Genomic DNA, 13,704 nt, shown 5'->3' with positions numbered 1-13,704 from the left:
TATTTGCACCTTTAAAAAAATAATTAATTTAATACATTTTGTTTCATCCAAAAGGAACTGACATAATTATAGTGTTTCCAAAAATTTGATTTGTCTTAATATTTTTAACGTTAAAATGTTTTCTTGTAATGAACCAACAATTTTATGATTGTACTAATCGTGATGTTAATTATTACCAAAATAATCGTGATTAATATTTTCTTCATAATCGAGCAGCCCTACAACTTAACACAGCGAACAAATGACCCCCCAAAAAACCTCTGCACACAAAGTACTTTCTCTTTTACAAGATGTGTCCGATAAGATCCAGGACTGGTTTCACATATGATGTATTTCAAACCCAAACTACAAGTTTATGAGCCAGATGATCAATCCGCACGTCTACAAAGAGATCCCGTGTTGAACATATAGCTCATTAACTGCCATAAATTCATTAAAAAAAGAAATTGTGACGACAAGCAATTTTTTTGAATTGTAATTAATCACATGACTTAACTAGTTAACTAATGATTAATCACACATTTTATATCTGTTCTAAATGTACAATAAAACAATTTTAGGCATTCATACTCTTGTTAACAAAAGTGGGAAAAAAATGTTAAACTAATAGAAATAGTTCAAATGAATTTTTGACGTTTATAGCCGTCAATGGCAGTGAATGAGTTAAAATGAGAACTTAAAAAAAAAGGCTGAGATAGAAATTTCTTCAGTATGATAATATCAACTTTGTTTTCATTGTAAGAATAATACTTCTACCTTTTGTACCATTCCATTTCAAGAGTAAAAACACTCATTCGTGATGGGATGCAATTCTTGCATCAGAATGAGCGCGTTCTATGCAATTTTGTTCAATTACAATTCCTATTTCCAGGCTGAAGTCAATGGACAGGGCTTTCAGTGGGCTAACTAAATTACTGACTGTGCAACAGTACTTTTAACATGAACTCTTCAGCTCAACCAAGTTCCAACTACATTGTGTTTTTCTCCACTATAGTATATGCCGAGTAGATGCTGAAACACCATCTTTATAGGACAGATTGACTGTGCAAATCCTGTGCTTAATCCTCGATCTGTCTGTGTTTGTATGCGAGCCCTAAGATCAGCAATCGCTCCCATGTGACTGCTGCGGTAATCTCTCTTACGCTGATTTATGTAACTCCGTAAACCACCACGGCATCGACATCTGTGAGTTTGACATGATAAAATGGACATACATGGTCTGTAGTGACAAGTGTTTGTAGCCGTAGTCGACTCATAATGCTGTGTGCTTCAGGCGTGCGCACGTCTGAGTCGATTGCAATGAAAAGTGGTGCGGCTCGTGCCCCTGATGTCTTGTCAAAAGAAATGGATGGCAAAGTTCCCAAATGATGCCTGGCTGCGGTCCCAGTCTTGTATTCTAAACTATTCTGTCATTTTGCAAGTGCTTGTTAAGTGCTGTCACCACACAGAATTAATCACGACATTGCGTTGACGTCAAATTAAACACAATTGTTAAAATTTCCTAAAATTGCTACACAGTTAAAAAAATAAAATAAAAAAAATGCTGGGTTGTTTTCCTAAATCAATCACCGGGTAATGCCTGGGTCACTTATTTTGACCCAACAGATTGGGTTCAAGATTGGATTTTAGCTGGTCGCCATTTTTTGGTTTTGTGTACCGAAGCTGAAGTAAAATGAATGTGACAAACATGGTGAAGCAGCATTTAGCTGTTATGCTGCATCTAGATGGAATAAGTTGTCATCAAAAGTGAAATGTGCTCCCAAGTATAAATGATTTTAAATCCAGTTAAAAACGTTGCTTTTTCCACCAACGAAGGTCTTTGAAGCATTTTAAAAAAAACGATTTCAGAAAGCCACATTTGATTTCTTTCCTTTGCTTTTTAAATGTCTTTAAATCTTTAGATTGCAGATGTGCTTATGCTGTCAATGTACGTTCTTTTATTGATATGCCACTTTTCTTCTCTTTGCTCTGCAAATGTCTTCAGTTCTGTTTGTTGATGCTTTGACTTTCCTAAATCAATCACCGGGTAATGCCTGGGTCGCTTATTTTGACCCGACAGATTGGGTTCAAGATTGGATTTTAGCTGGTCGCCATTTTTTGGTTTTGTGTACCGAAGCTGAAGTAAAATGAATGTGACAAACATGGTGAAGCAGCATTTAGCTGTTATGCTGCATCTAGATGGAATAAGTTGTCATCGGAAGTGAAATGTGCTCCCAAGTATAAATGATTTTAAATCCAGTTAAAAACGTTGCTTTTTCCACCAACGATGGAAGGTCTTTGAAGCATTTAAAAAAAAAACGATTTCAGAAAGCCACATTTGATTTCTTTCCTTTGCTTTTTAAATGTCTTTAAATCTTTCGTTTGCAGATATGTTGTCAATGTACGTTCTTTTATTGATATGCCACTTTTTCTTCTCTTTGCTCTGCAAATGTCTTCAGTTCTGTTTGTTGATGCTTTGACTTTTAGCTGTTGTGCTTTAGACGCCTTCTGTATTTGATACGCTGTATCAATAAAGTTCCCTTGCTCTGCCTCCCTCTTGGTCAGCGTGTACAGTATTGGACAGAGTTAATCCCTCAGGCCTGTTTAACGGTGCCTTGGCTGATCCTCTTTGTATACCCCAGCACTAAGTGGCTTTCAATCATTACCGCCAACTATCCTTATTAGTATTAATAGGCTTAGGACAAGTTCTCCATCGCTGTGCAGACTTCCTGTCTCTCCGTAATGGTTGCTTGCTCCGGCTTTGGATTCCATTTTGTATGTGTGTATATTCATGTCTGCTTGCATTAGAATTAACATCTATCTCTCTGCGGGGAACGAGGCTCCGAGGAGCAGAGCTGAAATAGTGCTCCGGCCTCAGAGCAATTTAGAAAACGAATGGGGTGGATTCTAGACTGGATGGTGGGCCAAATGCCAATTGGTCATTAGCCTCAGTGGGGGTGGGGGGTGGGGGTTGTCTTTGGGCTTTGCCTCTAAATGATCTCAAAATGATGTCCATTTTGTTTTGGCAATAGATCTGTCTACAGATGTGGGCTGCGATAGAAACGGGATGTCTGGTGTTGGTCTCCCTCTTCAGGTCAATATGCGGAATTACAACTTCAAGGGGGGCGGGGGGTGTCCTTGCCGGGCTTGTTTTATTAATCAAATATGAGATATTTATTTCTATTTATTTGAGTGCATCACAGCAGGGATGCAAACTATATAAAACAGTCTCTCATGATAATAAAATAATAGTCATTCTCATTATTTGTTTTAATTTGATTAAAAAAACATTAAAAATGTTATGTTATGTTAACTCATTCACTGCCATTGACAGCTATAGACGTCCAAAATTCATTTTAACTATTTCTATTAGTTTAGTTTTTTCCATTTTTGTTAACAAGAGTATGCAAACTTTTTTTGTACATTTAGAACAGATATAAAATTTGTGATTCATCGTGAGTTAACTAATGAAGTCATGCGAATAATTACGATTACAAATTGTAATCGCCTGATTTCTTTCTTTTTTTTTTAATAATCTTTTTTTTTTTTTAAAGAAAATATTATTAAAAATTAGGGGCGTCAGGCAAGTACTATTTTTAATCATAATTAATTGCATGACTTCACTAGTTAATTCATGATTAATCACAACATTTTATATCTGTTCTAATACAATATAAAAAAAACACTAGGTTTTCATAACGTTAACAAAAGTGGATTATTTTTTTTTAAACTAATAGAAATAGTTCAAATGAATTTTTGACGTCTATAGCGAATGAGTTAATTGTACAAAGTGGAATTTTCTCAAGGTCTGCTTTTGATTTTCAAAATGGATGTGTACAATTTTTTAATTTAAAAAAGGGAATTTTGTGTAATAAAAAAAAAAAAAAAAAAGAAAAGTAAAATGATCTGTGGGGGGGGGAAAATCCTCTCTGGCCCCATCTTGTACATCTAATTAGATTTTTAAGAAATCACAGAGGCTGAGGAATATCAACCAATCAGATACAGAAGGTGTGACCAACAAGGCGTCAATCATTTTCCATGCAATCACGGGCACACCCCGCCACCTCGCGCTGACTTGTTTCTTTGAGCTTCAGGAGCTTTCCTAATGGAATGGCCACACACTAAACAACGCATCCATTACATCAATATACTCAACATGGAGGCATAGAAACGGATTGACAATTACTATTCGGAAGTGTCAGTGTTTGAATATTGTAAAATGACCTTCCATTTAAGAGCAAGAAAAGATGTGTCTTTATCAAGTTACTATGGTAACTGTGAGTATCACAACATGTGTCTGGTTAATATCATGTGTGTGTGTTTGCTGTTGTCATAGTAACGCTCGGTCCCAGTGACCTTGGCTTTTTGGGCCCCCTATCCTCGCCACATCCCCTCAGCTCGGGAGAGACGGAAAAAGCAGCTGCTTTTGATTCTTGAGTGTGTGTTTCTATGTGTTCAGACATGTTAGACACGGGTTCATCTTAGCAGATGGACATCTCGGTTCATGGTTTAAGTAGATGGTAGAAGTAGTTTTCGACAGAATTAGTGGAACGTTTGGATTTGCTGCTTGACAGTTTTGCACGTACAACTGCAAAAATGTGTGCCAATGTTATCTAGAAAACCTTTAGTTGATCACACAAAGTCTGCACAAGATTTGAAGATGGAAGGTGAAGTGTATATGAGAGCGTTGGGTCGATACTAATTTCCTGAATCGATTTGATTCAATTTCAATTTTTTTCCTTAGATAACTTTGATTCACTTCAACTCAATTCAATCCAACATCGATTAATAAACATATGTTTATGTTAACATCAACTCTTCTTAAATATTAAGGACATGATAAAAACTTCACAAACATTAAATTCCAAATAAAATTATGCGCAAGCAGTAACTGGTCAAAAATAAATAAATCATGATTTACTTTATTTTAAAAAAACACGTTACCATTATTTAAGTGCTACACAAACATTGACATCAACAAGGATGACGTAAAAATACCATTTTCATAATTGTAATTCAATAATTGTAAATATCATTTTAAAAGATTCTGACTTGTCTTAGCTAAATCTAAATTGTCTAAGTTAAGCCTCAAAAACATTTAGGCCTTTATAATTTTATTTTCTAATGAACTTACGAAAAATAGGACATATTAAAATGATAAATTTATGGTTTATGACTCAATATTGGGCTACAAAAAGGAAAATCAATTAGATGTCGATTATTATTATTATTTTTTAAAAACCCACCCCTAGCTTATGCGTTCAACGTAAAAACGGGTGCATCTTCATTTTGGTGCCGGGGCAAGTCTAGTCTAGCATCCCTGAGCCTGCCTATTTGGTGACAAAAAGTAGACTCTATTTTAATAATAAAAAATAATAATGCATCGGATTTATGTATTTTAGACTCGCAAAAAGCAGGTCTAAATTGTGACGCAGGTGGTGTCATGAGATTTTGGTGGATTTAAACAAGGCACAGGAAGACAGAGTGGTATTTCATTCATAAAGACGACTACAGCGATGGACAATCACTCTGAATCATCATAGAAAACAAATTCATTTTCAGAGCGTAGCGTCAAATATCTTCTACCGTGTGCCTCGGCAGCCTCCACGCCTTGAGGCGCTAAAACCTGTCAGTCCATCAGCGATTATAAGTCCTCTAATAGTTGCAATGACAAGCCTTTCATCTGCGCGTCTCCCCACTCTTGCTACATGACTTTAATGGCCCTGACATCATGTAAGCCACAGCAGCTGGCTGTTTGTGTGTCCTCGACGAGGAACGGGGAGTTGTTTCTACCTGCATGCTGGTGTGGCTCTAATCCCTGTTTGTTCTGCTCCAGCACCAGGAGAGAATGTTGGCCACTCCCAACACACACACATGCACACACGCGTAATGCACACCTGCAGCCGCACAGCCACAGAGGTACTGGTTAATATGTCTCGTCTTGCGCAGAAGTTACGTTTATCCTCCGGAGTGATTGGGAACTCGTGAATTCCAGTTACGATGTGTATAAGTGTAGTCTTTAGCAGTAGCAGGTCAAATGTGTGCTTGATTTAAGCTTGATTGTCTTCTCATCTATGTTGTTTTGGTTGCATCTTCGTTTAAATTGACAGATGAAATGTTTACGGCAAATATGGCAAATATTTCTCTAAATAGCTGATCTGACATTTTCTCTCAGCTTTGGTTGTTTCCCAACCCGGATACTATAGCTTGGATTCACACTCAAAATCCGCATGCGCAAATCCGTATACCAAACCATCAATGCGAATAGTTTAATCAAAAAACAAAACAATAAAAATCTAATTTGATCATAAACGGAGTGCACTTAAATAGTGCTTCACACATGTTGTCCAAAGCGTTTTTACCAAGGCAGCCATTTTACGTTGTCACTGTTATTTATTATATTTATTTTTTTATGAAAACACTTTTATAAGTGCATTTTTTTTTACACTAGGATCCTCAGAGGTTATGTTTGTTTACATTTCGAAGTGAATTTTCACCTGATGTGCTTTCTTTTCATTTGGTTGTTGATAGATCTGACAACATGATGCAGGCAAATCTTTGAGTAGCCATCAAAGATATACCCTATAAGAGAAAATTTAAAAACATCTTTTTAGCGATGGAATTTCTTTCCCCCAGATTTATTGGTACAACCGTATGCCATACATGGTAGCATTTTTGCCATAGAGACAGAAAATAACGTGAAAACGCTGCGGAGAAATCATTGTATTATAGTCAGGCAGGCTTAGCGAGTGGCAACGTAAGATGGCCGCCGGTAGCTTCCCTTCTCTCTACGGTGGGTAAGCGATATTGTTAGTCCATTCATATATAAGTCAGTGGACAGAACCTAGGATGTGTTTTTTGTTTTGTTATGCTTTTGGTAAAGTTTTAAATTCATCCATGTTGTGTCTGTCGTACCAGCAAGCTAGCGCTAAGCTAACTTTGGAGGGTTCCTAGTAGACGCCTCTCTGGTTTTCACGTTGTTTGCACTTCAGAATAGTATTACGATACAAAACCCAAATCTTAAATGGAGTGTAAACATCCAGAGCTATTTATTGGACAAAACAAAATGTGTTATCTTCTAAATTGTGGATCAGATCCTAATGTCAAGACCTGGAAATAAGTAAACGCTAAGATGTTGATCTCATATTGATCTTCAAACCTAAAAGTCAGGATTGGCGGGGAGTGAAGATTAACTCTCAGCTACAGTCTGACTAACGTCTCGGAATTGAGCTTTACATACCAGTCAGTCAGTTGGTTAATCTACAAGTGAGGGCGAGGAGGGGAGGGGAAAAGAAAGACCACCAACGCGGGCTGAAATTGCGAGTGTGCGACAGGCGGACGTTATCATCTAACAGCTTAGATATGAGCTGAAGTGTAAAGATTTGCTCAGTTCGTTTCACAACTTCGCTTATCTTCATTCGCTGGAGTTCCAACTGATATCACCACTGTTGCTACTTCGGGTGTGTGTTTTTTATGTGTGTGTGAGAGAGAATGTGTTTCTGTATATGAACTACGGTAAAGATAATTTAGCTTACATTATTCATCAATAAAAATGTCATCATCATCATTTTCCCCACCGGCTTACAACAAAATTTATTTCTTTGGCGCAGAGTCTTTGAGGTCATTGAGTGTCCAAATTATTTAGTTGGGGGGCGTCTGTGTCTCTCTGTTACTTCCAGAACCAAATGTTTGTGTTGAGAGACAGAAAGACCAGCATGTTTAGCCGTTACCTCTATAAGGTCCAGACCAAACATCTGTCTTACCTTCCTCTGCCTCGTGTACGTTTTTCATCACCACAGTCCCCATATCTTGTTCTCTAAAGAGGCAGCATGCCACCCCCCACACCTCCAACCCCTCCCCACCGCCCCAACAGTTAATCATAACAGACCAAGCAGGAAAGAAAAGGAAACGGGGGCTTTTGAAAAGTGCCTATCTCGAGGCGTGTGCGTGTTGGTGTGTGGCCTATTTGACAAAAGTCTAATTAATTGAATGGCCTCAGCTCTTCATGTAACTTTTTTTTTCTTCACGACTATTCGTATTATTTAAATGAAGTTTAAATTGTTTTTAGACCGCAGCTACAAGTGTGAAATCTTAGAATTCTCAACAGCAACTGATTTAGTCATTATTACAATAATAGTGTATAAAAGTATTTCCTGACCAAGCACATTGCTGGGGCTTTTAAGATGAGAAGTAAAATTCTGTCATTTTATAAGCCTGTCAATAAAATGGTATGTATGCACTTCAAATGGAAAAAAAGAAAAGAAAACTTATTTTCTTAAAAAAAAAGGGAACTTATTTAAAGGACATCCATTTTTTTGTGGTAAATGTTCTAAGAGTAAAATAACAAAGTCAGGCTCATTACTTATTTTTTCTCATTTTTTTAAAAATATATTTTTCATAATGTTATTATGTATTTATTTTAGAGGCAACATATTGTTTATCTTTATGTTTAACTTGAGTTAAAAAGAAGACAACACCTGCTAATTAAATGTTAAAATTAGGGAGACAACATACAATGATTCATCATCTCATTGTAATGGAGAACATTATTATTATTATTATTTCTTTTGAAATCAGTGTTTTGATATCGAATAATTTGCTACTAAACGCCAAATCCAAACATTACATTTAGCATATATACATATTTTTTAAATATACTAAATCACCACTAGATGGGAGTATCCACCCACCAATCAGCACTACGTCGTCCAGATTCAGAGCAACGGGTGCAAGTATCACTAGTTATGTCAGTTTTGTTGGTCATGAAAACGTTTATGTGAAAAGCCTTGATAAAATAAAATGTGTCTCAATTTTTAGATCACTGTTGTCCCCACACCAACCTGATCCATGAAGGTAAATTTTTGCTTGCTTGTGTGTGTGTGTGTTTTTTTTAAGATGACGTCACTCCTCAACCCAGCGATTGCTATTAACACCTGGCCTAATGTACACACAAATACACTGGAAACGTGCACTCTCTCTCCATGTTTACTTGCTGTTTGAAGCAGCTGCTGCCTCTTTGTAATGATGCTAATCCCAGCCCAAACTGGAAGCGAGCGCGCACACACACACGCACACACTGACACACACACATGTGTGTGCCCTATAGTGTATCAATGGCTTCGTATTGAGTCAATATTAGCGTGTTTAGAGTATTTGTGTTTGATCTATTGTACGTAAAACCCCAATTGAGTTGAGTCGAGTTGCATAGAAGTCAATGTTGACTCTGATGTCTTACAGTCAAGAGTAAGATTGAGCTAATGGATTTAAAGGGCCTTAACCGACATGTTGAGAGCTTTGACCTCAACCAGGTGTGGCATATGTCCAAGTTCTATTAAAGATAACTAAATTAGCTTTTTTATTCTAGCAGGAAGATAAATTTCATTTTCCCAGGATTATACGGAGTGATATATACAATTTTATTGGACACAATGACAAAAGTCATATTTTTTGCCAAATTTTTGGAATAGATCATTGGGCACATTTTTTTGCAAATAATCACATTGCTCTGATTTTAGCTTCAAATGTTTATCGTCACGGTGAGCTAGTGGTTAACATGTTGGTCTCACATTCTGGGTTTCCGGGTATAACATCTCAACTTTATGTTCTTCTTGCTATAGAAAATGGATGGATATTAAACTTTCGCAAATACTTCCAAACATTAAAAAATATGATATTTTACACATTCCTCATATTAACTCATTCACTGCCATTGACGGCTATAAACGTCATCAATTCATTTGAACTATTTCCATTAGTTTAGCTTTTCCCCCACTTTTGTTAACAAGAGTATAAAAACCACAATTTTTTTTTTTACTGTACATTTAGAACAGATATAAAATTTGTGATTAATCGTGAGTTAACTAATGAAGTCATGCGGTTAATTACGATTTAAAATTTTAATCGCCTGATGCCCCGAAATTTTTAATAATCTTTTAAATTTTTAAAAAAAAAATGTTCATTCACTGCCATTGACGGCTATAAACGTAAAAAAATCATATGAACTATTTCTATTAGTTCAACATTTTTTTTCCACTTTTGTTAACAAGAGTATGAAAACCTAGAATTTTTTATTGTACATTTAGAACAAATATAAAATGTGTGATTAATCGTGAGTTAACTAGTGAAGTCATGCGATTAATTATGATTAAAAATTTTAATCGCCCGATGCCCCGAATTTTTAATAATCTTTTTTTTAAATTTTTTTTTTTAATTAATCATTCACTGCCATTGACGGCTATAAACGTAAAAAAATCATATGAACTATTTCTATTAGTTCAACATTTTTTTTCCACTTTTGTTAACAAGAGTATGAAAACCTAGACTTTTTTATTGTACATTTAGAACAAATATAAAATGTGTGATTAATCGTGAGTTAACTGGTGAAGTCATGCGATTAATTACGATAAAAAAAATGTAATCGCCTGTTGCCCCTAATTTTTAATATTCTTTTTGAATTTTTTTTTTATGAATTAATGGCAGTGAATGAGCTAAGGTCAGCTTAATGTAAAAAAAAAAAAAAAAAAATCACAATTGGCAATGGGGACCTTGTCATTTAAAGTATAACGATTGAAAACCAGACATTCCATCATCATGCAAAACTATCCATCCATCCATTTTCTATATATTAACTGCCCAGACATCAAAGCAAACATGGTGAAGTAGCATTTAGATGTTATGATGCATGCACATGAATAAACTTCCAACAGAAAAGGAAATCAGCGATGAGTGTAAAAGCTTCTAAATCCAGGTTAAAAACTTTTAATTTCTCCCGTACCTTTGATTAATTTCACAGTCATTGAGTCATTTTTTAAAGCTACTTTTATTTCTTTACTTTAAAGCGTCTTCTGTTAATGTGTGTAAATGTTGTCAATGTACATTCTTTAAGTGAATTCTCTACCAAAGAAGTTGGTTTTAAGTTTATTTTATTCAACCAGTATTTTAGTTGACTCATCTTTAGTGAGGTTGACTTCCTCTTATGCGAATCTCTAAGATAAATACTGAGGACATTTCTCTATTCCGCTGTTGATAGTTTGAAAATTGAAATAACGTCCACAAGTCGCGATTGCTTGCATTTGCTCTCTTCCAACACTTATTTTACGGACGTTAAACCCTCAAAAAGGGTACGTTACACATTTCACATGAACTGTTTCTCCTAATTGATAATCACATTATAGTCCGGTTTGCTGTCCTTTAACTTTATAAAACGTTCAGTCTTGTAACTTGTGACAGCCAAGAAAATTTGAAATTCGACTCCATCCCTCTCTGCCTGCCCTTCTCCCCTTTTTTTCCGGTCTTAAAAATGTTCACTCTGGCTTGCGCATCAATGGTTGCTTTTTGCTTTGCATGATAAATATGATGTGTGTGTGTGTGTGTGTGTGTGTGTGTGTGTGTGTGAGAGGGAGTCCAACAGGGCACTTCAATGCATGAGTAGCTTGGATTCCTGCCAGCATGTAAAACCTAGCAACAAGATTTGACTTGGCCCGCTGCGAGTGAGAGGGAGCTGGCATATGCACAGCGTTGGCATATGGATCTTTGTTTGTCCGTTTTGGACCATTTAGTCATTCTGTCACTCCAACCGGACCACTTAGTGAATTGCTGATACTTGTGGTACCGAATCTCACGCCATTTCCACAGACGCGCGCGCCGGCCAAGATTGCGGTCTGCTGCTATACCGTCTGTTACTGTTCACATGGCCTGAATGAAATGAATACCTTTTCCAATTAATCCTTTTAAGCAGCATGTGTGATCCCTGGCTCGCGCCGATGCGGCCGCCGGTCCAGCCGCAATCCTTGCCAAATTAAATCAGACCGTAGCTTCCTTCGAACGCAGTGAATGTGAACCAGCACCAGAGTTCATTGTTTACGTCTGAATCCAATAACATCCAACCTTGTCGAGTACAGTCTATGTGAGGCGGAAAGTTTCGGTCCAGTTATTTGATCAGCACCACGGTTTGTTTGTGTACTAGTGCTGTCAAAGTTAAAGCATGAACTCATTAATCACAAAAAATGATCGCGTTAGTCATGAATGAATTTTGACCGAAGGTGATCGTTTAGCGTGACAGCGGATGGTCACGTTAAACGTGGCGCATTTAACTCTTTGACTGCCAAAAACGTTAAATAACGTTTAGTAAAATCCTATGGAGGAGTGCCAAAGACGTTAAAAGACGTTTTTTTCCAAAACAGAGGTGAAACTAACCATTTTCTATTGTTGATTACTGAAGAACGGAATAAGGTAGAAACAAACTTTTTTTTCTGATTAAAGATGAGAGTCCAATCTTTCATCTGGTAGTATGTGTGTTTCCATAGTCCAAACACATAATTTTCTATGGACCTTGAAAGATCAGTCAAAATGCTTAAAATCGGCTGGCACCGGGGACAACCCGTTTCTGAAAACGTCTGGCAGTCAAAGAGTTAAGAAATGTTTGCGTATGACATTAAAACCCCTGGGCGTTATTTTATTTTGAAATGGCTTGGTCAGAACCAACAAAAAGCCAAAAAATGGTCAAATAACGCCCAGGGGTTAAGAATATTTCTTCATGTCAAAATATTGGGGTCATTTTTTTCATTTTAAATGATGCAAATAATTAATTTATTGGAAAAGAGGAAGAGAGCGTGCAGTGGATCAACATTAAATGGAGAAAGAATTAACACGAGGTGCTCTTCAAATTTGGTGGGCAAAAAAATATCGATAAAAAGCCTTTTTAACTCATTCACTGCCATTGACGGGTATAGACGTCAAAAATTCATTTGAACTATTTCTAGTAGTTTATTTTTCCCCCACTTTTGTTAACAAGAGTATGAAAACCTAGGGAAAAAATGATTGTACATTTAGAACAGATATAACATTTGTGATTAATCGCGACTTAACTAGTAAAGTCAGTGATTTGCTAAAATTAAAAAAATGTAATCGCCTGACGCGATTTTTGAAAAAAGCAATAAAAGCGTCTTGGAATTTGGGGTATATTGATTATTTTTATTTATTTTTAAATGATACACAGTATTGTGACTGATATCTTTTGAGCGTATCAGTTACAGGAGTGAAGCGAAAATTGAAGTTCATAAACAGGCAGACAAATGAATCATGCAGTTGATGGAAATGTTACCCATTTCCGTTCTGTTTTGATGAATTCCATCCGAGCAGCTTTTGTGCTTTTAGAATCTTTCTTGTTTTGTTGTGAGTTGAAGGGGTGAAAGAAGACCACCTCTGGAGGAATTTGTTGGAAACAGCAGGAGGTGTGTGAGCCCAAATCATCCACTTCCCAAATTCCCAACAGTGCCCTTGGATGACACAGCTCACTGATGCATCTTGCTCATTATTGTCACACGGACGCGCGCACACTCACGGGCCAACGGCTGCTCTGTTTTCCTGTGTCTGTCATGAGACTCGGGCTCAGGAAGTGAATGTGTGTAACAAATATTTGAAATCCCTTAATCCGAAGCTTGTCTTAGTTTTATGCAAGTCCATTAGCAAAGATCCAACATGACTTAAAAAAGAAAAGAAAAAAGAAGAATATATGGCTGGATAATCGATAGCACATACACGCCTGTGCAAGCCGTTGAAGCGACAGGGCGGCCATCTTGCTCCTCCCATCTTGCGAGCAGACTACTGTATAAAATATACGCATACGTACAGGTTAGACCTATACAGCACGTAGGCAGTTAGTATAGAGCCGGGGTGTTTTTTTTTTTGTGGCGGGTTGGTCACTATTTTTTAACAAGTAAAAAA

This window comes from Vanacampus margaritifer, chromosome 13, assembly GCF_051991255.1.
Source record: "Vanacampus margaritifer isolate UIUO_Vmar chromosome 13, RoL_Vmar_1.0, whole genome shotgun sequence".
NCBI classification, from domain to species: domain Eukaryota; kingdom Metazoa; phylum Chordata; class Actinopteri; order Syngnathiformes; family Syngnathidae; genus Vanacampus; species Vanacampus margaritifer.
This window is presented reverse-complemented; position numbering follows the sequence as displayed.